Genomic DNA, 26,975 nt, shown 5'->3' on the forward strand with positions numbered 1-26,975 from the left:
CCAAACCTGCATGTTGTGCATATGTACCTAGAACTTAAAGTATAATTTAAAAACTTTTAAAAAAAGAAGTTTAACAGTCTATTTGAAGTTCTCAACTTGCAATGAGCTGTCATTTTTTATTCATGCATTGATTGATTCGTTGGTAGTTTACTCAGAAAAATTTCAGAATCAAATGTGCATTAGCTTTACCTTTATTTATTTGGTCATTTAACAAATATTCATTGAGCCACTACAAAGTGTCAGACATTTTTCTGAGCACTGAGGAGATAATAACGTACAAGCCAATCATAAAATAAAAAATGTCAAAAGTAGGGAGAGTGAGCTTATAGACAATGATAGGGGCTATTATGGTAGATAGGATAATTGGGAAAGGCCTTTCTGAGCTGTGGATCTTTGAGTAGAAACCCCAGTGAAGGAAGGGTACGTGACTTTTGAATATTCATGAGATAATTGCATCAAGCAAAGGTAAGAGCAAGTGTTAATGCTCTGATGGAAAGATACATCTTATATGAGAAATCTCTAACATATACACACATAAGAAACCTCTGCCACACAATTTTGGGTAAATATTTCACCTAAACAGCATCATCTATCTTAGAAACAGCATAAACTACATACTATTATTTTTCTGCTCTGATAAAACCGTGAATTAGAAACGGTATTCAGCTAGTAATGGAAACATTTTAAAAAATAAGAGTGCCAATAAAATAGAGTATTTTCTTTCCTTTATGTAGATTAAAGTCAGGGAGCAAATGTCAGAGGCTGGTACAAGGGCTCTATGGTATCATCAACGTTCTGGCATCCTACTTTCTTGCATTGCCATTCTTTGTGCATGGATTCCATCTTCAAGTTTACCTCACGGTTACTATATGGCTACTGCAACTCTAACCATTTCATCTGCATTCCAGGTAGGACAAAAGGCAAGTAAGTCCTTCCCATCTGAGCCTGTTTTCCAGCTCCCTATCCCTGCTGCCAGCTTCTGAAGACCTTTCCGCAAGTCTGACCTAACAACTTGTACTTACCTGTCCTTAATCAGTTGGGCCATATGGCCCCTTTATCTGCAACAAAGGCTAGAAAATGTATTTTTACCTGTATACATTGCTTTCTTTAACAAGATCAGAGTTCTATTAATAAGAATGAAGGAGAGAATCAGTATCAGGTAGACAACTAAGCCCAGGTTCAGTTATTAAGAGATGTAAACAAACGACCAACCTCCATTCTCTAACCAATGAATTTAAAGGCCTATTGCTCTGTTAATTATTTGTCCTCCCTAGGTTACATAAGACCTTTCTCAGTGTTTTCGGCACTCACTCTTGATGAAACTATGAGACATTTGTCATAATTTCTAATCTCATCAGGTTGTAATCTCTAAGCAAGCCTATAAACAGCATCTCTCTTCCTTGAATTGAGAAATAAAATAACACAGCAGCAGATAGAAGCAAAATATCATTTTAGTTACTTATAGAGACCAAGTTAGAGGGTTTGGTTTCAGGTTTATTAACCAGTAGCCAATACTAAACCCCCAAATTATGCAGACTGACCTACTGGTGATGCTGGACTTTTTCTGTAGAACAAGTGCACTCCCAAGCGGCAAACACGTTCAGTAATTTTTCACAAATTTAACCATCAGATAAGCCACTCCACCTGCCCTCTAACGAAATGCAGCACGAACTGTCACTACCACCTAGAAAGAAACCTGAGCCGTAGGAAGGAAGTGTTCTCTCCAGCTCTGGTGGAGTCTGTGATACTAGTGGCCACAGGGAATCATGCCTCCCCAAATCCACGCCCTTATGTGTACCTGCACACTCCCACCTTAAATCTGCTTTAACCAAAAGAATAGGCCGGACGTGGTGGCTCACGCCTGTAATCCCAGCATTTTGGGAGTCCGAGGCGGTGAATTGCCTGAGGTCAGTAGCTCGAGACCAGCCTGGCCAACATGGTGAAACCCCATCTCTAACAAAAATACAAAAATTAGCAGGGCATGGAGGTGGGTACCTGTAATCCCAGCTACTCGGGAGGCTGAGGCAGGAGAATCACTTGAACCTGGAAGTCGGAGATTGCAGTGAGCTGAGATCAAGCCACTGCACTCCAGCCTGGGCAACAGAGCAAGACTTCGTCTCAAAAAAAAAAAAGAATATGCCATCCCTAGGCCTAGGTCTTAAAAAGGCTACTTGTTGCTGCCGTTGCTCTCTTGGGATCTTTGAGCCACTATATAAGACTCCAGCTACCCTGCTGTAGAGGCCATGAGGAAAGGTCACTTACAGAGGGACCGGCCCTGAGATTACAGAGAAAGAGAAGTGGGGAGTTGCAGCTAAGCCCACCTCCCCACCGACTCACCTGCTGACTGCAGCCACCTGAGTGGCTACCAGCAAGATGAGCAGGACTCCCCAGCAAAGTCATCCCAGATGGCATGATTATGATTAAATAAATGTCATTGTTTTCTATTACCATGTTTTGGAGGTAGTTTGTCACAGATCAATAACCAAAACAATTAAACACTGCTGCTTTTCCTTCTTCAATATTTTTCATTTTTTCCTCCTTACCTAATCTCAGCTTCAATGAGTATTACCACTGAACTTGAAATATTTGAATGTTCTCAATAAATATCAGTGATTATTACGTAAGGTGTTTTATTCCTGCAAAGTGTAAATATAAAACATAAAAAGTGATAACCACTGGCAGGGCACAGTGGCTCACGCCTGTAATCCCAGCACCTTGGGAGGCTGAGGCAGGCGGATCATGAGTTCAGGAGTTCAAGACCAGCCTGGCCAATATGGTGAAACCCCGCCTCTACTAAAAATACAAAAATTAGCTGGGCATAGTGGCACACACCTGTAGCCCCTGCTACTTGGGAGGCTGAGGCAGGAGAATCACTTGAACCCGGGAGGCAGAGGTTGCAGTGAGCCGAGATCGTGCCACTGCACTCCAGCCTGGGAGACAGAGCGAGACTCCACCTCAAAAACAAAAAAAAAGTGATAACTATTGAGCACAGTTTGCTGCTAGTTGCCTTTTCAACACTCTGAAATGATACCTAGTCTTCTTTCCTAATGACGTAAAATTGTTATTTTTATGCTCTTCTATCAGTTGCAGTCTCCCCTCTATTTTGTGTAACACCAGGTCATTTTTCCTTGCTTATTCTTAGAAATTCTTGTGAAAGTCATTCATGCTTCATATAATGAAATTCCTTATCTAGATTGTGTTTTTCTTCTTCCCTTTCTCATCCCTTCCATTTTCCTGCTTCCAGTAAAAAGTATCCCCAGATGGGCAACTCCAGGCCCTAATACTTGGTATTACCATAACGTCACATTTCATCAGCTTCTATTTGTATGTACTTGTTGTGTGCATTTATTAGTGTATATCACCTAAATAAGATGGGAATGCTTAACAAAGCTGAGAACCAGTATCTTCCCCATTTTTGCCTTTGCTAGTATTGGGAAGGCAGTTCAAAACTGGCTACCATCGTATCTAGGCATGTAGCACCAAACCCAAGAACCTGCAAATTATCTTCATGCAAAGCTGCATCCCCTGAACTCCAGCAAGAGTTTTGACCTAGATCTCTTCATGATATGTTTGGGAAATAAATCATTTAGCATCTAAATCTTCAAAATATTAAGATTACCAGTTTTCTAAGTTAACAAGTCCTCGATTCATTCTGGGCTGACTTACTCAGGAGACAGGAAGCAAAGTGCCTAAGGCCCAAAATACTTTCAGAGGCCCATGAAAATACTTAATTTTAATCAGAAAAAAAATGTAAACTTAGGTTAAACAAAATGTTTTAATATGTAATATTAATATATTCATCTTGATACCAAGGCCATAATAAAATATAATTAATTTTTATATTGAGGAAGGGAGAGACAAAGGGAAAAGAGCTTAGAGCTCATCAAAGTCATAATGTGGCCAAAAATTTATTAGGCTAATTGTTCTCAAAACTTAGAAAGCATTAAAATTTCTGGGAATACTTTTTTGTAATCCAAACTCTCAGCTACAATAGCAGTGATTGTGAAGTAGGGCTAGAATAAATCTCAGGAATCTGCATTTTTACTGAGCAATTTAGGTAATTCCACTATGTACACAATTAAAATAAAGCTAAAAAAGTGAAACCAGAAATGAGAAAAAAAAAACAGAAATGATAAAAGTTTCTGTTTCCATGTGGCAAAGTTGAGAGATGGGACAAATAAGATAGGAGTATGTTGCTTTTTGTTATGTTTTTTCTGTCCTAATTGATTTGTCCTCACCACATCATACAGCTACCATTAAACTGTTGGCTCTATAATCAGCAGCTACCTGCTATTCCCTTGAAATTCTTCCATCTGTGGATAGATTATTCTGCAGGGAAGGAGCACAATTTGTTGACTACAAGAAGACCACTTATATTTGGACACTGGCTAAAACAAGATGTATCAGGCTAGTCTTGAAACCAGCTGAGAGTCCAGTACATTATACAAATTGTAACTGGTTCTGTGTACAAATACGACCAGTTGGGTAGACGACTAAAGTACTAAACAAAAATCAAAAGAATGCAGATTTCAAAATAAGAAAATAGAAAGGTTCTTTGCAGATCATTTTGAATAGCTTTAGCTGCTTTCATTTCCCTAAGAGAAGGGTGAAATCAGAATGTGCAAGGTAAACAGAAAATGTGAGATAGTTTGGTTGGAATGACTGATGTTGGAACTAGCTTCCTGTAACCCACGCACTTATTAAGATGAATCAAAGGACTGATATGGATGGGCTGCTGTCCATGTCTAAGTGTTTAAAGTCTGCATCTGATTGCTCACTAGTGATGGAGGGCATAGTAGTTTCTTTCTGCAGCACGTGTCTGACATTTTGGGGAGCTGAAATTTATTGAGAAGTTCAGCAAATTTACCCAGCAAAAATCAGCTTCCAGCCAAGCTGGTTATACACAGGCCAGTAAATTATTCTTTAATTAAGATGAACTGAATAACCACCAAAGGATTTGTTAGGGGGCAGGGTCTGAACAAAGCTGAAAATTGTATCCCAGTATAAATAGGAATGTCTTCCCTAGGAAAGCCCATGACGTGGCCCACAGCATGAACTGGCATTAGTGGTTATTCTCTCCAAGTCCTGGGAAGCGTAATCCAGTGCTTCATGATTGCAAAGTACTTCATAACGTTCATTATCTTATCTTCACAACAAGCCTGTTGGGCAGCCTGGAGATGTGATTCCCATTTTACACAGGAGGAAACAATCAGAGAGAGATTAAGTAACTCACCCAATGTTCCAGGATGAAAGAGGATAGACAGACAAGTCCAATTTTGAGCTGTGAATTTCCAGCACATCATTTAGCTCATTGCCTTCCTCTCCTAAAATCCCAAAATAAATTTGACTGGCCTGAACACTTAAAGATATCATAATTAGTTCAATTGAAGATGTCTTGATAGACAGGAATGCTATTTCCTGTCCACCTCCATCCCCACGGACATGCTCTTTGAAATTTCTTTTCTCAAGGACAGTGTTGATTTAATTGGAAAGAACTGTGTTCTTGTTTCCTATTTTGGCTACTGAAGTAGCCCCGGCCATATGCACAGTGGCCATCTGGAAAAATTCATTCCTAACTTCAGGGAGTATTGCATCAGTTTGCCCTGAAACTGTTTACCCACTGGCTCTGCTTCTCATTTTTAGAAGCAGTATGATTTCTACTTGGGTTTACTTGAGATTCTACCTAATAACCAAAACAAACAGTGGTACATAAACCTCCATGGAGAATCAGCACAAAGATTTAAAGAATACTCCCCTGTACTACTCTATAATTTGTTCTCTTTTTTGCAGTTTTGGGTTTTTTTAATCAAGAGTTGCTGAAATCAGCTTTTGTTCCATGTGTTCATAACTCCAAGCCTTGTTTTTTTCCTTTTATTTCTGATTAAGAAATACTCAAAGGTATAATCGGGTCCTTGCACAGTATTTAATTAGCCATAATTAAAAGACATCTACACAAAGCACAGTGTTTTCAAAGTCTTTTCTTCTGTTACATTGTTAATGAATTAAGAAATTAATTGGCATTGTGAGTTACCACAGAAAATGTGGCTGAGAAAATTTTAACTGTCTTATAAAATTATCCTTTATTGTAGATGATGTTCTGGCCCTGTATTCAATTCAATGTCATTCCCAATCATTAAAAGAAAAAAAAGCAAAACATAAGAACGGTGGGAAGAAAAGGACAGATAAAGGTATAAAAAATATTCCCATAGATCCATATTCTAGTAAGAGTGTTTAACGTGATCCAAGCTCCAAACTAGTCCATTCGTTTTTGGAGACTTTTTTACATCTCCAAATTTCTTAGTAATGGTGGAGAAGGTGGGCACAGGGGCCAAAGGGGTAGCAGGGAGTGCTGGGAAGATGATTCACTTATTTTCATACCCAGTAATCTGGCTTTATTGCTTAATAATATGTATGGAAATATTATACATATGATTAATTCTATCAACAATAACAAGGTCTCAGGAAGGACAGTTTAATAAAGAATTTGAAAGATATTATCTCATGTTTCTATCTTTAGTCTTTCAAAAGGCTGTTTCCTATCGACATATTTAAACTTCATCCTTCCACTTTAAAGACATATACTGACTTTTATTTGGGCAAAAAAGTAGAAATCAAACAAGTATATAGATGAAGGATTTATATCTGTAGCATTTGAAAAGCTTTTATAGATCTATAAGATAATACAAAAATACCAATGAAGGTGAGGGACAGCAACAATCACACATGAACAATGCTAATGCCTAATAAACATAAAATAGCTCAAAGAAATACAAATCAAATTGAGATTTGTATTTCTCCTATACCTTTAACTCCTGTATCATTATTAAGAATTTCTTAAAATCTTAATACCCAGTGTTTGAAGATACTATGGTTTCTGTTGGGACTACAAATTGTATCTTTCTGCAGAGCAATTTAGCTATACGTATCAAAACCTTTAGAAATCATCACATGCTTTGACTCAATAATTTTACTTCTACATAAATTTACTCCTCAATAATTACTTCTTTCTAAAGAAATGTTCAAAGATGAAAGGAAGGCCTTATATAGGTTATTTATCATAGAAAATATTATAATAAATTCATAATATTGAGTTAGAATAACATAAATGCTAAGAGTCAAGTTTAAAATATGTATTGATCACTCATTTAGTTAATTATGGAGCCAATAAAAATATCTCTAAAGAATATGCTGATGAAACAAAAGCTTGCGATACAATGTTTTGTGAACAATGGAATATAAATTACGTTATCCAAAATTTTAAAAGTCTGTGTCTAAATATATAGAAAGAAGAGTAGAAATACATTAAAATATTAACAGAGGTTATGTCTGGGTGGCTAAAATTACTGAAAATTTTCTAATTTTTATAAAATGTTCTGTGGAAAAAAATGAGCTATTTAATTATTACAAAATATAGAATTGATTTTGTAAAACAAAGTAAAGGTCAACATGTTTCTTTGAAGTGACAAATACTAGAGTATAAGCATATTTTTATAAAATATTTTTAAAATATGTGGACTTCTACCACAATTTAACTGAAAATATTTAGAATATTTAACATGTGTATCTAAAGACATTAATGATTCAGTTTTCAAACCACAGCTATTTTAACATCGTTAAGGGAATCTCTAATAAGTTTAAGAAGACAAATGATATTATCTACCCAGCATAATCAGATAGTTTAACTTCTAATCGAACTTTATCTGAAGTCCTTTATATTTTATTAAACAATTCAGAAATCCACGAATGACTTAAACAAAGTAACTGCACGTATAGAATAATCAAAGAAATAAAGGATAATGATCATTTTCATATATATTACCATATTTGACCCTCAGATTTATAAACAGGAATAACACTCTCCTGACTAGAGCTACAGGGAAAGTTGCCAGAGCAAAACTGATGGCATTCCCCAAGGTCTCCTGGCAAGTCAGTGGTGGAACCAGGATTTTGACTTTGTACCTCTGTTTTCTAATCTTGGACCAAAGTCCAGAGTTTGTGCCAATGTACCATGCTGGCACCCTAAAATAATTATTATCTCTTAATTAGTCATGTGATGTTATCAAGAACATTTGCTTTTAAACTATAACATCATCTATATTAGTGAGTTTGATAGACAACCCGTATTTCTATTGAACAGCCTTGGAGACAGTCATGAGCCTCAAGCAGGCTCTGTTTTCCACTAGATGGCACATAGCCTGCTTCTCTTCTGGGGAATGGGTTTCAAGGAATTTGCAGCTAGTTGCCACATTTTTCTTTAATGTAATTCAAGCAAAATCTTATTAGATGTTATATTCACATTGCTTAAAAAGCCCATTAATGTAAGGACTTAAGTTATCCTTTCTTTTGTGCACTTTTATGTATTTATTTATTTTTTGAGACAGAGTCTCGCTCTGTCACCCAGGCTGGAGTGCAGTGGCGTGATCTCGGCTCACTGCAAGTTCCGCCTCCCGGGTTCATGCCATTCTCCTGCCTCAGCCTCCCAAGTAGCTGGGACTACAGGCACCCGCCACCATGCCCGGCTAATTTTTTGTATTTTTAGTAGAGACAGGGTTTCACCGTGTTAGCCAGGATGGTCTCGATCTCCTGACCTCGTGATCCGCCCACCTCAGCCTCCCAAAGTGATGGGATTACAGGCGTGCACCACCATGCCCAGCTCTTCTGTGCACTTTTAAATGATATATTTATATTTCTTATTCTAAAACTACAGAAATTTTTTCTGGATTTGCCATTTGGTAAGATGAAGATGCTACTGTCTCTCCCCTTTTCATCCCACATTTTCCCTGTCTACTCCCAAACTGCCATTTCTACTTTTCATTGTCAAGGTTGATAACATTTACAGTTTCCTATCAAGCTTTGGTCATAGGATGATTCTAAATGATGGAATTATAAACACATTGATAATTTATTTTTCACTAACAACCAAGTAGTTAACTATGATTACATTTTCCTTCCTGTGTAACTAGTGTGTGTTTGTTTTATCCTAGAGTTTCCCATTTCCTTTTCCCCATATTTTCCTTTTTTTCATAAGAATCCTTGACTTTTCTTCTAAGACTTCCATAGATTTGTAAAAGTCATATTTTAAATTCCAAGGGCTCCTTCAAGTTTTTAGATTTTCATTTGTATGTAATATCCTATTCTTTTTCAATGAAGATTTTGGGGCAATTTTTTTGTTTGTTTGTTTCTGTTTTTGTTTTGCAAATTTACTGGAGAATTTAATCTGAGTTTTACTGTGGAAATTCTGACCCATTCCCTAAAAGAGTTTGATTTCTCAATGGTTTTTCTTTTTTTCCTTTTCCTTCTCCCTCCCTGCTCCTTTTCTTCCCTCCCTTCCTCCTTCCTGTCTTGCCTTTCCTTTCCTTGTCTTTCTCTTTCATTTTCTGGGCAGAGCAGACCACAGAATCCTCACTCCTCTCCGGAATCACTCTGAGGGGAGATTTCTCACTGAATTGCCAGAGTTCCCCAGTGGGATTCTGCTCCAGATGCACACAGGCTTGAGCCTCTTTCCCTTCCTAGTCTCACTTCCCCACTTTCACACTGGCATTTCTAGAAATCACCTCCCATATAAACTGCTCACATCTAAACTGAGACTGAATTTTCCTAACGTGTGTATTACCTTTGACTGTACATTCATGTTTAAACATGAGGCAATTGATGAAATAGTAATATAAGGCTATTTTGTTGGGAGATTCCTACTTAATAAAATTTAGATATTTTGTTCTTGAATCTATACTAGCTATTGTAACTCTACTTGCTATTCTAGTCTCTAGTTTCAAGACACAGCCTATATATCCCAAGACAGAATTTTTTTTTCTATTTCACTAAAGAAAAACTTTGATACTTAAAAAAAAAATGTGTTCGTTGATGATATTGCATTTCCTGGGAGGTGGAAGACTTGACTCCTGGATAGCGTAGATTTGGATGGAAGTGGGAGTGGAGGGTAAGAGGGGTAGCGGGAATGCAGTTGATTTGAAGACAGTCATTTTCAGGTATCCTCTCCCTCACTGTCTCCTCCCATCTTCCTGGTGTTTTTGAGAAGTGAATTGCTTTTGGGTCCTGCAGAGCATATTGACTCTCTGGTTGTAACCCCTTACTGCAGAATTCCAGCAATAACTTTCTCTACCCCAGTTTAAAGCTCAGTTATTTTCTTTCTAACAGATAGCTGTTGACATTTTCTGCTGATAATGGCTCCCTTCCTATTCTTTTCATGATTGTGGATTTATACATATTTTAATCAATCTCTTTATTATGAATTTAAGGGTGGCCTTTTGAAGGAAACAAACAAGTTTGATCAGAATGCCATATTAAAATGAAAGTTAGATGTTTTTGCAAGTAAAGTTATTGGCTAAATATACATTATCATTTATATAACTATAAGCTAGTAAAATGAGATCCCATTTGAAACTATGGGATTACAAAATACATAAGATTTTGGTACAGAAGGCACCTGACTCAATTTTGATTGCCTTTGCTTTTAAATTAAATCCCAAGCTTCATTATGTTATTCTGTCCCTCTTTTTTCAGAATCAGAAAGCCAGTTGATACTCATTCTGAAGTTGTCAGTCCTAATAACTAATTCATGGGATCAAGATGTAAGCTGAATTGATTATCATAGATTGTGATCAATTATGTTTGTACTTTTGTGGTCTCTGTGGCTGTGCTGAAATGTTTGGAAAATATAATTTATTCCCTTTATGCATTAATGAGTAGGCATTAAATATTTAATTCATTTACATGTTATCTGGCCCCTCTATTTGGAGCCGCTTTCTGTTAGTTCTAGACAGTCTCCTAAGAAAACAGTATTATTTCCAGTTTCTCCCTCACATTGTATCATTCAATTTATCCTTCTATGAAAAACTGACAAGATACTTTGTGGTTCTGAGATTTTCTTCTTCCCTATTTAAAACTTTACGTAGTAGATTAACTTACTTCTAGTTTCCTCTCTCACAGTTCTAGGAAGGACTTGTCAATCTAATATCAAATATTGAAGCAAAATTCATTTTAAACTTAGGACTTCTCCTAAGTTTATCCTCACAGATAAAGCCTAGTGACTCCTCCAGTCAGCCAGAATCTCATTCTTAACCATTTAAAAATATACACACAGAGTGTATTGCCTGGCACTTATTTATTCCCTAACAGATAATTTCTAAATAAATGAATGAATGAATCCTAGATTTGCTCTCCTCTTGGCTCATGTGGTAGACAGAATAAAGGCAACCCTGAATGTCAGTCCACATCCTAACCCCCAGAACCTGTCATTATGTTACCTTACGTGGCAAAGGGTACTTTACAAATGTAATTAAGTTTTTGACCTTGAGATAGGAAGATTACAATGAATGTATCCACCAACATAACACTTTGAACCTATAGGTAATATATGTAAAAGTAAGCCTGGGCATGGTGCCTCACACCTGAAATCCTGGTACTTTGGGAGGCCAAGGCGGAAGGATCGCTTGAGCTTAAGAGTCTGAGACCAGCCCAGGCAAGATGGAGAGACCCCATCTCCACCAAAAATTTAAAAATTAGCCAAGTGCGGCTACATGGGAGGCCAAGGCAGGAAGATCACTTGAGCCCAGAAGACCAAGGCTACAGTGAGTCATTTTCATGCCACTGTACTCCAGCCTGGGCAACAGAGCAATACCCAGTTTCAAAAAAGAAAAAAAAATTGTTAAAGTGACCAAAAAATGAAGATCTGTAGCCAAACCACTGTGGACTAAATTGTGTTCCCTGACCCCAAATTCATGTTGAAGCCCTAATCACCAAGGCGACTGTCTGGAAATAGAGCCTTTAGGAGATAATTAAGATTGAAAAAGGTTATATATATATATATATATATATATATATATATATATATACACACACACACATACATATACACACACCTGGTCATGATCCCCAAAGAGTCATGAACTTAATGTTGACCCTTCTCATTAGTGTTTCTCTTTTTGAGACACATTATTTACAAGCCATCCCTCTCTCACAAATGGACTATACATTTCACTTGATCATATTTGATTATAGTCTTGATATCATTTGATTATGGTTTCACAGAATGCACACAAGACTGATTAAAATAAATTTTTCTTTCTACAACAAATTTGCTAACAAGCAACTGTGTTGCTACCTGCCCAAGCAAAAATAAGCCAGCATGTCTTTCATTCGCCAAGTTCACTGTACCTTCAGGATACCTATGCTATCATGAGGTGATCAGAATCATTTGCATTTCAAAATTTTCACTATACCAAATACTGCATGTTCACTTATAAGTGGGAGCAAAATGATGAGAATACATGGACACATAGAGGGGGACAACACACACTGGGGCCTGTTGGAGGGTGGGGAGTGGGAGATGGGAGAGGAGCAGGAAAAGTAATTAATAGATACTAGACTTAATACCTGGGTGACAAAGTAATCTGTATAACAAATCCCCATGACACACATTTACCTGTGTAACAAATCTGTACACCCTCTACATATACCCCTGAACTTAAAAGCAAAAAAAAAATTTTACTCTCACTTTCTAAAAATTTTTGTCAATGTACATGTACCTGCTGATGAACAGTAGGATTTATGTTACAAACCAATGACCAAATGTAAAAGAGTAGATGGATGAATTCCAACACCCAAGAATTTCAAACCTAAGAGCTGTCAAAAGTAACAGTTTCCCCATACAACAGTCGTAGACTACAGGAAGAATGCATAAGTGGATATAACTGGAAATGGGATCATTTATGACTTTATGTATCAAGGTTGGCATGATGAATTATAGCTAGAAGTAAAATGATCACATAAACTACCGTATCTAAGTAAAATATGTGCTAAGAAGGTCCTCCTGAAACACCACTGGTTTTTCAAGGCTGGCTCCTTACAGAATCCACTGAAACTCTGGTGATTTTCTAGGTTGAATGTTTATAGAATCTACTAGAGTGATAGTCCAACTATGATGAGTAGATAAAGGCTGCACAGCCCTGTTGAAAAAGGAAAGCTGCATCTTGGTCATCAGGCTCAGTTAAGTAAAAGATTATCACACAGCTACAAATGAGGGAAACCTTAGAACCAGCCTGGCACTGATGGTAACATTTTAGAAATGAATGTCATTTTGGTCAGACAAGTGATTACTGTCGGGTCAAAGAGACCCAGGAATGTCTCCTCAATCATTTCATGTGCTAGACCTTTCCCCTGACCTTCAAGCAGTGCTTCCTTCATCTTGAAATTCAATCAATTGGCCCTCCCAATCAGAAACATCCAACAAAATCATGCAAGCCAGGCGAATAGTTTTGTGAGCTGATTATTGAATGATGTCTAGAATGCTGAAATCATAGTCCTGGGCAATGTTTCTGGAGATGTAAAAAGTATGATTCATTTTACCATTAGGCTGATATCAGAGAGAAAGATTCTCATTTGACATTTAATCTTCAGGGACGAATTCCATGCAAACATTCATAATGTGGCAGAGAAGATTTTCACTATTGCTGTTCCTTAGAACTGTGACATGAATGGACGTGAGTCCAACATGATATGTGGCCGTATCTGTTATTCATTCATTCACTCACTCATTCAGCTATTCAATATATAATTTTGGAGGACCTATTTAGTGCCAATCAAAGCTTGCTACAGATGGTTCTATTGAGCCATCTCTCCTTCATAGAATAAATGATCCTCAAGTTGGGAAACACAAGTTATAAAACAGAACCCTCTATACAATGCAAGAGTATAATCTTAGCACCCCTCACAAGTGCTCAGTCTCTAGTTCAAATCTTCCGGAAAGCTCTAAAGACAAATTCTCAGGTGTATGAAGTCTTCCCTTCAATATGACCAGTAGCAGCCATATTGCCCTCTCCCAGTGGCATGGCATCCTCAGTTCAGTCAACAACTTAAAGGGACATCAGCTGCCAGAAGTGGTCTTTGGAGATGACAGCAGGATGTTGATGGAGCAAGTATCTTTGGCTTGGGGTTTTATTTATAACGAGAACTGATTGATGGTTTGGCCCATATACACACACTCATGCAAATGACTTCATCTTTACAGCACTAAACGTAATGCCATGTTAATTTGGATAAGCAGTTGTTAAGGTTCATATCAAAGGTTTATTTTTTTCTGTAATCATTTACTTAACATTTTAATTTTTCCCTGTGCAGTCTCCCAACTAAAATCATCTAACAGTAATCTCTGTGTTAATACCAGACATAGACAGAAAGCATCTGTATTATGTCAAGTGTAAAAGAAACAGAAAAGCAGTAATTTCTGATCTTTAGGTAACACTTTTTTTCTTTCTTAACATAATTTTATGTAACAGTGGAATATGATATTATAATATCAGGGAAAATTTTTGCAAGCCTATTTGAAATCTCCCTTTCCATTCATTTTAGTCTTTGTCTAGATATGGATGTAATGCAGTTACAGATACAGAGAAATAATGGAATAGTAGTAAACTTAGTTATTTTTACAACTAAATCCCACCCTCCACTTCAGCATATTCAGTTGCTAAGGGGCAACATTTTGCCAAGCAGATAGTATAGTAAGAGGAAATCATGATACATTTTTGCAATCCTGTGTCCTACAACAATCGGATATTAAGTGCCTATAGCACTTCACCTAGAAATCTGTTACTGGGTCAACAGCCCACTATCTAATGATGAGAAAAGGAGGGCTGGATCCTGTAAATACACACACATGTTTGAACACTGGCAGTCACTTTTTGGTGAAAATGTGTTATCCCAAAATTGGCATAATCACAGTTTCCACCTCGTTTATGACCAGCATTAAAAATTGCATAAAATATCATGCACAGCTGTAGTCAGGAGGAAGATTCAATTTGGGCTTTGTGCAGACTTGACTTGCTGCCAGTGCAGTTACATACATCATCTAGGGCTGCATTTAAAAGGATAAAATACAGTTTTAATTCTTACGGCAAATTTATTTTTTCAAGGAGAGATAAAAATGTTAAAATACATCATAAAAAGCATTAAGTCCCTCCCTGCCCCCACCCAGTCCATCTTTTTTTAATATAATGTTAAAGGGTTAGCAAAAGATGGGAAAGCCATAAAATTAAAGGTTAGGATTGCAGCTTTATCTGTCCTTGGAATGAGAAGGTATCTGGTGTGATTGCATACTCCTTTTTATTATTTAGACAGCCTCGTTGGGAATATCACATGTGAACAACCTCGAACATCCCTGCTGGTTTCTTTGAGAAATCTCAAAGGCCACAGTGATAGAGAACAGCATGGGCAAGCTACTAAAGACAGACAAGGTTTTCATCTGAAACCTAAAAGCACAATATAGCACACAGTTTTACAAGGAGCTCTCCTCCACCCCTGTGGAGGAGAGGGCTGACTTCTAGCATCCTGTGTGTGGCTGTATCACAGCATCTTCCTACCCTCAAGAGCCTTAAAGGGACAGCTGCTTCATTTCCCAATCGGGGTCCAAAGAAAACAAGTGAGTTGGCAAAATCCACATGGCTATTTATTTATTTATTTATTTATTTTTGAGACAGAGTCTCACTCTGTCACCCAGGCTGGAGTGCAATGGCAAAATCTTGGCTCACTGCAACCCCCACCTTCCTGGTTCCAGGGATTCTCCTACCTCAGCCTCCCAAGTAGCTGGGATTAAAGGCACCTGCCACCAGTCCCCGCTAATTTTTTGTATTTTCAGTAGAGATGGGGTTTCACCATGTTGGTCAGGCAGGTCTCGAATTCCTGACCTCAGGTGATCCACCCATCTCGGCCTCCCAAAGTGCTGGGATTACAGGCCAGCGTGTACAGGGATTACAGTGAGCCACGGTGCCCTGGCCACATGGCTAATTTTATTGACTGAAGCAGAACCAGACCTCTGTTCTTGGGAATTTGAACACAACATTCTTTCTACATCTTTATGCTGCCTCAGAAAGTGCTTGACACCTCTAAGAATGAATGAGAGCATCCACTGAGAGATACAGGTGAGAACTTTTTATTTCATAGGTGATGATGGGCTGGAGCCAGTTGTCACAGACTCTTGAGAGTCTATCGTTTTCATCTCTTCCTGATTCACATTCAGTGACTTCATGCTGACAACTTGAAATTAGCCATACTGGGAGTATTTACACCACCACAATTGGCAAATACAGCAAACCAGGGCTCCCTCCCACCCACTGCATAGACCTTGATCAACACATCACTCTTCTCGTTGTGTCACCCCAGGAGTCAGCTCATAAATGATTAAGTGTAACGCTGCTGTCACTCAACAGCCCGCATCCCCTGCCTCCTAAGCTCCAGTGATCAATGCTCAGTTGTTTCCAGCATGGCTTGCCAGGAGCTGCTATAAGGCTCCTTCAAGACCATAAGGAATCTTGTGAATCACCTGTTTCTGGGGGTTAGGGCTACACCAGCACACCCAAAGCCAGAAGATACCAGACTAGGCAGTTTTGTCACTGATTTATAGAAAGCTAATAGGCTCAATAGTTTTGTCAGAGCTTGAGGTTCCAAAGATTTATTTCTTTTAATCTAAAGAGTGCATTGGTAGCTTTAGTTTATGTCGATTATGCGTAGCTTATCGTTAAGCAAAATTGTGCTGCAGGAGAAACAGCCTTTTGAAATTAAAAAAAAAAAAAAAGGAAGCTGGGGAAGAAATGTATATAAAGCTAGTTCAACTGCAACCAGAGGGTCTTCTTTACCAATAAGAGTCAAGGAAACATAGTTTTTAAGAGCTTTGAGGCATGTAGACTTATGTTTGGTCCCAGGTCTGGCAACTATGAGCCCTGTGATCATAATACAAGTTAGAAACTTCTCTAAGTCTCACTTTCCTCATATGTAAAATGAAAAAGAAAAATGATGTCTTCCTCTTAGGGATTGCAAGGATTAAATAAGACAAAGTACACTAAACCCTATCTCCTTATGCCTACCCAAGAATTTTGCCCTAGCAATTCTTCTCTGTCACTCTCATTCTCACTTTTGCTCTCTCCCCTGCATCATCAATGTTTTTGTTCTCTGCTCAGAAATTTATTCCCTGCCACTCACATGATCTCTAATGACACTGTCAAGATTATCAGTGACCTCCATGTTTCTAAATTCATTGGTCTAATCTTTGCTCTCATCTTCTGTGACTTAGCGTGTAACACAGTTAATTAACACCTCCTCCTTAAAATACTTTCTTCACTTGGCTTTCAGTACCCCAGACTCTCAAGGTTTCCTTCCTATGTATGGGCATTACCAATTCCAGTGGTCTAAGAGCTAAAAAGGAGAGCTATACAGTGTTATGACAGGTGGCTACAGGGTCACTGGACTGCAGTGAGGAAGGTGGAGTTGCTGCAGGTAAGATGCAGAGGAAATGAACAGGCTAGTGGTTTCCAATTTTTGGCTGCACATCTCAGTCACTTGGAGGGCTTTTGGAACTCGTATTGCCCAAACCACACCAAGTAAATTATCATCTCTAGGCATGAGATCCAGGTGTCAGTATTTCTTCTTTAGGTTCCCCAGTTGATTACATTGTGGGACCAACATGGCAAAACATTGACCTAGATGCAATAAGAGAAGTAAAGGCAGATCCCAGGAGGAAGAAGCAGTTTATAGAAAGATTCCGTGGGGTAAAAACTAGCAAATAAATGAACACGAAAGACTGAAAATGTTTAACGACACCAGAGCAAAGAAAATAAGAAATATAGAACACTTGTACAATAATGGTGATAATACAAGGCCTAATATTGGTTAAAAGATGCCAAAAAAGCCACATTTATAAAGTACTACTTAAGAGATTGGGAGAATAGAGAGATAGTTGGAACTCATGAGAAAGCAAATAAAGATAACAATTAAGAGAATTAGTACTGTGTGGCCGGGCCTGGTGGCTCACGCCTGTAATCCTAGCACTTTGGGAGGCTGAGGCAGGCAGATCATGAGGTCAGGAGATCGATACCATCCTGGCTAACGTGGTGAAACCCCATCTCTGCTAAAAATACAAAAAATTAGCCAGGTGTAGTGGCGGGCGCCTGTAGTCCCAGCTACTTGGGACTACAAGTCCCAGCTACCTGGGAGACTGAGGCAGGAGAATGGCGTGAACTCAGGAGGCTGAGCTTGCAGTGAGCGGAGATCGTGCCACTGCACTCCAGCCTGGATGACAGAGCGAGACTCTGTCTCAAAAAATTAAAAAAAAAAAAAACAGAATTAGTACTGTATGTCAACTGATAGAAAGACTGGAGTCAAATTAGTTGTATTTAAATTTCTATTCGACTATTTTCTTTGCAGTAGGGCAAGATATCTCAGTTTCCTCATATGTAGTATGTATAACAATATAAAATAAACTTGTTTCATTAGTTCCTTGGAGGATTAATTTAGATAATTTATATAAGGCACTTAGAATAGCCCTTGACACATAATAAACATTAAATGATGATGACATTATGATGATGCAGGTCTTTGGCAAAAGTTGAGGGAACTTGGTTGAGAAGTTGGCCTAAAGTTAGGGTTCAATTGGGGAGAACTATGATAGATGCCAAGCTAAATTCCCTTCTTCCAACCAGAACTAGCACAAGAAATGCTGTGAAGCATGAAAAGCTTGTCTCTAGTCTGCGCAGTTGTTTTATGGCACTCTCCCTCTTCCTTGTCCTTCAAGAGCAGGATTTTTCTACTTTCGAATACCTCACAGTAGAAAATGATTTGATAACAGTACCACTCCTGGGATTACTTTTCTCAGTAGTACTGTATCTTAAAGCCTTATCTGAAACTGTGGAATGAAAGACTTTATCCCCAAAAGAATGTTAGTAATCAGAAAATTAAATGAGATAATTTAGATAAAAATCACTTTTAATTTATAAATTGCAATGCAAATATTAACCTTCACCTATGATAATTTACTTCTACAAAGCCCTCTCATTTCTAAAGGGAGTATCCACTTTATTTTCCACATGCCCATCAAAGAGCATATTTGATCTTACTAGAAGGCCAATATTCCTTACTAGTAGCACATTAATCCTAGACCTATGGGGAAAAGACTTGACTGCAATGAGCATTGTGACAAAAAGGAGGTTTTCAGGTTGCTTATACAAACTTTTGTTCTTTTGAAAAAACTTAGCATGAAAGACATGATGCTTTAGTCATAATCAGTGCAATTGAGGAATAAAAGGAAGGGAGGAAACGCAGAGATTCATGTGTTCCTGGAATTGCAAAGCCTGTTCTTTTTCAGAACCTGTTCTTCCATTTAGAATTCCCACTTCTTACCCATGTACCGCTGCTCTTTCACCCACCGAAGAAAAAATTTATGAAGCACCCACTATGCACCAAGCACCTTTCATGGTCCTAGAAATATAAGATGATAAAACACAGTCTCTGCCCTTGAGAAGAATGCAAGAGAGCAGGGCAAGCAGTCCACTTATGCAAATAGATCATGTCAATATAACATAAATTGCAAAGACAATAGGAACAAAGATAGGTACACAGCGCTCTGACAGCTGTTCTTTGCCCACATTGGAAACCATGACACCACAAGTGTGTCTTGAAAGCCAAGGGTTGGGGGAGGGGGGAGGGATAGCATTGGGAGATATACCTAATGCTAGATGACGAGTTGGTGGGTGCAGCGCACCAGCATGGCACATGTATACATATGTAACTTACCTGCACGTTGCGCACATGTACCATAGAGCCTAAAGTATAATAATAATAATAATAATAATAATAAAAAGAAAGCCAAGGGCCTAATTAGGCAAAGGAACCTGAAAGAATTTTCAAGATAAATAAAAGAAAACAGGAACTGGCCACAACAGTGTGATGGTTAAATTCTCTCTCAAGTGGTCTTTCTCAGAGTATTAGTAGCCTGCTCTCCAATTACAAAAGACTTTCGCTTCCTCCCTAGAGATGCCATATTGTTTCTTTCCACTAGTCTATGGTGATGGTCCCATTTTCTCCCCCTAGCTTGCTCTGAAGGTGCACATTCAGTTGGTGCATTCACTTGCACCCAAACTGATTCCCCCTAGGTTCACACGCATAACCCAATGATGCCTCTGTGCCACAAGGGAAATGGTCTATAAATGCAAATCAAGATTTATGTATGTGCAAAGAGATACACTGCAATAATCTACATGTTTCAAACAACACCAAAAAGGAGTAAATACACATTAAGATGGCTCCACAAAAGTAAAACACTCTAAAGCTCTTAAAATTACATAGTTCTGAAATTTTAATTTTATGGCATGGGGAAATTCTCAGAATATTTGCTCCTGTTATACACACACACACACACCCCTATGTAGATGTCTTCTGTTTACATAGGTCCATTTCTCAAAATTTGAGGGAAAACAATGAATATATAATCCTACCACCCAGACATAATCATTGATAACATCTGGGCATACATTTTTCCAGCCCATTCTCCATACATACTTGCTTCTTTTTGAAACAAAATTAGAATCCTGGGGGTTTGCATCATACATGATGCTCATCCTATGTAACATCATGTCAAAAACACTTTTCCATGTAATCAATTATTCTTTGAAAATGGGACTTTAATGTCTGTAAATATTCCTTCTTTTTAATGTAACATAACTTATGAAGCAGTTTCATTATGGTGGACAGTAATAATTTCTATACTCTGGTTTTTATAAATGATTCTTCAGTGAACTTCCTTGACCATGAGTCTTTGTTCATGATTCACTTATTTCCTGAGATTGGCTATATAGAAGTAAAATTACCAGGTCAAAAGGTAAAAGAATTCTAATGCTCTTGAACAATATTTCCCAAATTGCTTTCCAGAAAGGTTATACCAGCTGATATTCTCACCAGTGATGCACAACGGTGCCCACAACTCCAACTCTCACCCTTGCCAGCATCAAGTGTTATCTTTTATCATCATTGCCAATTTGGAAGACAAAAAACAGTATTCTTTTTTGATGCTATATTGCATTAAAACAAAGAATACAAAACTACATATGCGATATGATCTCAACAATGTAAAACTATGGCCAGAAAAATAAAGGAAAGGAAATACATGAAAGTGTAAACATTTTTAGCGTCTGGTGGTAGAATAATGGATCGGTGCTTTTTTATATATCATTAATAATAATAGTAATATATATGATTTATTCAAAAGCTACCAAGTTTGGGCTGGGCGCAGTGGCTCACACCTGTAATCCCAGCACTTTGGGAGGCTGAGGCGGGTAGATCACGAGATCGATACCATCCTGACTAACACAGTGAAACCCCATCTCTACTAAACAAATACAAAAAATTAGCCGGGCGTGGTGGCGGGCGCCTGTAGTCCCAGCTACTTGGGAGGCTGAGGCAGGAGAATGGCGTGAATCTGGTAGGCGGAGCTTGCAGTGAGCGGAGATCGCGCCACAGCACTCCAGTCTGGGCGACAGAATGAGACTCCGACTCCATCTCAAAAAAAATGAAAAATAAAAAACAAAACTGCCAAGTTTGAGCAAACATGCTACATAATTTCCATGCAGCATCTCATTTAATCCTCAAAACACTGCAAAATTTTACCCCGTTTACAGCAGTAAATGACTCAGTCAAGGAAACTGGGTAGACGCTGGGACAGTATTTAAACTCTAGCTTAACTAATTCCACAGTTCCTGCTTTTTCCTCTTCTTCCTCTTAATTTAACATATTTTTGCTTTCTTATCAATGAGCATTTTTTTAATCATAAAAAGCAATAAAAGTCATCTTAACCATCTGCCCCAAATAAGAGGATCCCCTACTACATTTGTTGCCAATAAAATTTGGCCAGCTTCTCCAGAAAGTAAGCTCATTCCCTAGCTCAGGGAGGTAAATGTGAGATTCTCCGGACATCTCACAATGACCAGGACTTGCCCAAATGCAAGGGGTCACCAGCATCATTAACTGGAGCAACTCTTCCTTACCCTACAAAACCATACCACATGGGTAACTGCCTAGCTCAGCACACATCATCTTGGCTTTGGCTTGTTAGCACATCACTCTGGCCACAAGAAATGCTGTCTGTATGAGCACAAAAGTAGCGACATTAGGGAGATAGGTAGGCAAAGTCAGAATCCAACTTTTGTCTTTCCTGCAGTAATGAGAGGACTGTACTTTCTTCATATTAGTATTAATCTTAATAGCTTTTAAGAACATAGCAGGCAGGAAGCAGTGATATAAATATGATGTATTTTTATGTTTATAAATGATGTTTACTTCATTATTAAAGTCCAGATAATAGCTAGACAATGTTTAGTCCTAATCTTTTAAAAATTGTATTTTGGCCGGGCGCGGTGGCTCACGCCTGTAATCCCAGCACTTTGGGAGGCCGAGGCTGGCGGATCACGAGGTCAGGAGATCGAGACCATCCTGGCTAACACGGTGAAACCCTGTCTCTACTAAAAATACAAAAACTTAGCCGGGCATGGTAGCAGGAGCCTGTAGTCCCAGCTATTCCGGAGGGTGAGGCAGGAGAATGGCATGAACCTGGGAGGCAGAGCTTGCAGTGAGCAGAGATCGCGCCACTGCACTCCAGCCTGGGGGACAGAGCGAGATCCCGTCTCAAAAACAAAACAAAACAAAAATTGTATTTTTTTCCTCTTTGCTGATTCCTCCTCCACTTCTATTTCTTTATTTTCAATTTTTAGTGGGTACATAGTCGGTGTATATATTTATGGGGTACAGGAGATGTTGGGGTACAGGAGATGTTTCGTTACAGGCATGTGATGTGATGTGAATAAGTGTGTCATGGAGAATGAGATATCCATCCCTAATTCTAGTCTTTAAATACGTATACACAATATTTTAAATATATACTATCTACCTAAAATATTAGCAAATCTGAAAAGGAGTCATTATAACATGTCTTTCGAAGATACATTTGGATAGATTTTTTAAAACATACTACCTAATTATCATTACAAGCTATATAAATACATATTTGCAATAGATGAATACAATAGCTATTTTATAGAATAAGAAACCACTTTTCAAATTGTTGTTTTTGTTTTGGCTTTTATTAAATCTTGATATGTTAAATGTTTATATTGAGAACACAATACACAGAACAATAAGGAAAAAATAAAGAATATTTGTATGAGAGGAAAATGTCCCAAAGCTAACTCTTTTTAATATTCAAAGAACATGTTGCTTGTTTATATAATATATTCAGACACACTGTCATACATTTATACCAAAGTGGAAATAAGCATTAACAAACTAGACTTTATTGGTAGAGTTTTGTCCAGAGAGAAATAACTTTTTATAATGATTCTATCATTTAGTAATAACTCCTGTTTGTTTCAATGGCTAAAGTAATAACTCCTGTTTGTTTCAATGGCTAAAATATCCAGGTCCTAATCCCCTAGCCCCATGCTATTGCCTTATTTCATTTTAACTCCAGTCTCTGCTAATTGTTGACCTCTGTGACAACATGAATCAATGCACAGAACCCTTTGAGGAATTCGCATTCTTGAGAAAAGTGTTACTGAGTTACCTATGTCTTGTTTTCCAAGAGCCAAAACAGTCTGGGAATCTGATCACATTTTGCTTTCCCCATTTTCTATGAGATGCCCAACTCATTTGTGATAGTTTCACAATCTTCTAATTTGCTGGTTGTTCTTTGAATTTCAAGGTTTTTCATTAGAAAGGGAAGTATTTTAGAAATCTTAATGTATACTTTTCAAATTGAGAAACAGATTTTTTTCTAAGATGCAAAAAGAAATTACTTGTGATGATACTGAGAAATTAATATAAAATTATTGTTTAAATTTTAGGTTGGGTGTGGTGGCTCACACCTGTAATCCCAGCACTTTGGGTGACCAAGGCAGGCAGATCACTTGAGGTCAGGAATTTGAGACCAGCCTGGCCAACATGGTGAAACCTCATTTCTACTAAAAATACAAAAATTAACTGGTTGTGGTGGTGCACCACTGTAATTACTCGGGAGGCTGAGGCAGGAGAATCGCTTGAACCCAGGAGGCAGAGGCTGCAGTGAGCCAAGATCGCACCCTTGCAGTCCAGCCTGGGTGACAAAGCAAGACTCCGTCTCAAAATAAATAAATTAATTAGTTGAATAAAATTTAAAAGACTCAAATCCTGACAAATATTCTGTTTTTACTGCTTAATTTAATGCTTAAATTTACTGTTAATTTCTGGGGTTTGTTTTAACTATGACGTGTAGTGTGATTGATTTAAGCTTAATTGGAAAGGAAATTAGAAAATCCATGTCTTATATAAAGTTATCTTAAATCATTATTACAAGAGAACAAAATTTTAAGAAGAAAAACTTTAAATACATTGAACCATAGTATATTGTCATATACAGCATTTTTTTCAAAGAAGCAAATTACTATAATATGTACTTTGCTACCTAACAGCAATAAAACTCACGTGACAAACTTTTACCCCTCTTTGTTTGTACTTGTGTCTTGCCAACCTCTCAGTTTTTTGTTTCTATCTACCCAAATTATTCTTTGTTGTTAAACAGTACAAGTTCAAGCACAAAATATCACCTTAACACTATGAAGAACAATATTTGTTTTCTAAAGATGACCAGGTCTGGTTCTGGTCATTCTTTTTCTAAGAGTTTCTACCCTCTGTAAAATTTGTACATCTGAGCCACGTTCTGAGGATTTTTCTCCCTTAGATCTGATCTGGAGCCTAAGTTTTCTCTAAAAATGAGGGGATTAAACTACAAGGACCTCTGACCTTTATGGGCAATACAAATTGTAATTAACCCAGTTTGGATTCTAACCTATTCTGCATTCGTTCCACATGTATTTATTAAGTACTAGCATGTGCCAGGCGCTGTTTTAGGTGCTGAGGACACAGTGGCAAGTGAGAGCCACATGGTCCCTGCCTGAACCTAATTACACTCTAGAACCTAATTACAGCCGAGTGAGGAAGTTGATGATGCCGCATCAATGCCCCAGTTGTTTTTTTCTCACTAATGCCCTCGTCTCTTCAAATGAAAGACTGAACTCTTCACAACTTATTTAAAAGAATCAGATCATTTGACTATCAAGCAACGGTCTATATTGTAGACCATTATAGAAGCTTGACTCAAAGTTTAGAGGAACACACAAAAAATTCATTTCTATTTTTTCACCGACAGCTTCAGAGCCAAGGGCACTTTGGCTGGCTTTTTTTTTTTTCTTTTTTTTAGAAATGTCAAGTACAAGACAGGGCCACAGACCAAATGAGTGGTTTGTGTTTAGAAAAGCTTGGGTGCAGGAAGAGTTCTCTCTCTGCCACACACACACACGCGCACACACACACACACACTTAAATAATGGCATCATTAGTTCCTAGTGAATTCTTTTTGCACTAGCTGAAAAACTATTTCATCCTACCCAGTCCATTTTTCTTCAGGAAAAATTCCCGTCTGGAATTGTTAACCACCTTGAGGGTCAGAGATTTTTTTGAGAATCAGAGGAAAGCAATCGAACCTCAGGCCTGGCAGGTGAGGGAAGGAACCAGGAGAAAACAGGAAGTACATGTGTGCAAACAGACAAAAGTTTGCACACAGGTAGTTCACGCCCAAGGTAAGCAACTCGGTAACAGAGTACACAAAATACTACATTTCACAAAAATGTGTCCTACAAAAATTAGGATTACTGTTACCCAGGTGAGGAGGTTGTTTCCAGAGTCAATGAGTCTGGGAAATTCTGGATTTGAAAGTGATTTTTCAAAATTCTTTAGTATATGAATGTGCACCGCACTTCCTTAAAAAGATGATGTGAATGTGGCAATAACTCTCTTAACTGCTCTGGGCATGGAACCCCCTGGAATTGCCTCTTCTGACCGGTGTTCTAAGAAACACTCCCAGAAATAATTCATTCCTCACATCCCTACCATGTTCCCAGATCCATCAGTTGAATCTTGGCTGTAGAAGATCATCTGCTATAAGAAAAAAGTCAGTCGATAACGTTAAGGTTAATAGTCAATGATTGTTGTGACATGAGCATTAAAAACAAGTAACTGTCCACTTGAATTGATGGAACTTTTTGCTTTTTATTTAAACCTTTGGCCCCGAAAACACAATGTGAGTGTGGTTTGAGCAAGTTTCTAAGACTTTCTCAGCTTCAGTTTTCTCACATATTAAATATGGATAAAAAGTAGTACATACCACATACCATTATTGTGAGAATTAAATGACTTAGTACATGTAAGGCATTTAGAACAGTGTTCTATATGTATATATGTTCTCACATGTAAGTACCCAATAAGTATTAGCTGTAATTTTTATTTTCCCAGTCATACCAAAAATAAATAACATATATTAATATATTTTTATATATTAATCTATTATATATAATCACTCTGGAAGCTCAGAATAATGTATATATCCACAGGGAAATAAGTATTAATATTTTCCAAAGCAGACAATGGATACTCTGAGAATATCTGAACATAAATGGGAACATTTGGGGGGAAAAGTTACATACGTAGAGGAAAAAAAAGCCATTTCTTATCCATGAGAGTTGCTTACATTTCCATGTAGTTCTATATGGATAGTTAGAGCTACATCACCACGCAGAAACTTGCTTAAAGAGTGAAGTGACAATGGATTAATCCTCCCTGCTCACATCTCCCCATATTCATAGAATACTTTTTGGCATTTTTCGATTCGTTTACTGTAGAATAAAGTAAGTGACACAATTACAACCTGAGGTGTTTAAGTTAAAACCACAGCCTGCTATAAAGAAAGCCATCGTCACCCATATAAGGACACAAAATATAAGAGGACTCAAACCTGGCTGAATTCCACTTTGACTTGCCTCATTATCATAAGCTCCTCTAGAAGGGATAGGGAAAATTCTGTTTCCTTCTATGAGTTTCTCTTCTTCCACGACTTTCTTTTCTCATAAACCTAATTACCACGATAGCCAGATTGTGCCCTTGCTTCTAACTCTCTGATGAAGAAAAAAGAACACTTATACCATGTTGGTGAGAATGTAAATTAGTTCAGCCACTGTGGAAGGCAATTTGGAGAATTCTCAAAAGACTTACAGCAGAACCACCATTCAACTCCGCAATCCCATTACTGCATATATATCCAAAAGAAAATAAATTGT

The 26,975-nt window shown here is 37.8% G+C and overlaps 1 protein-coding gene across 1 annotated transcript in view; it reads left to right on the forward strand.

Moving 5' to 3' along the window:
* Positions 1–26,975, forward strand: part of VWC2L (von Willebrand factor C domain containing 2 like) — a 168,439-nt gene that overhangs the window by 88,059 nt on the left and 53,405 nt on the right. The gene's annotated exons all lie outside the window — the stretch shown is intronic.

This window comes from Pongo pygmaeus, chromosome 11 (assembly GCF_028885625.2).
Source record: "Pongo pygmaeus isolate AG05252 chromosome 11, NHGRI_mPonPyg2-v2.0_pri, whole genome shotgun sequence".
In the NCBI taxonomy this organism is placed as follows: domain Eukaryota; kingdom Metazoa; phylum Chordata; class Mammalia; order Primates; family Hominidae; genus Pongo; species Pongo pygmaeus.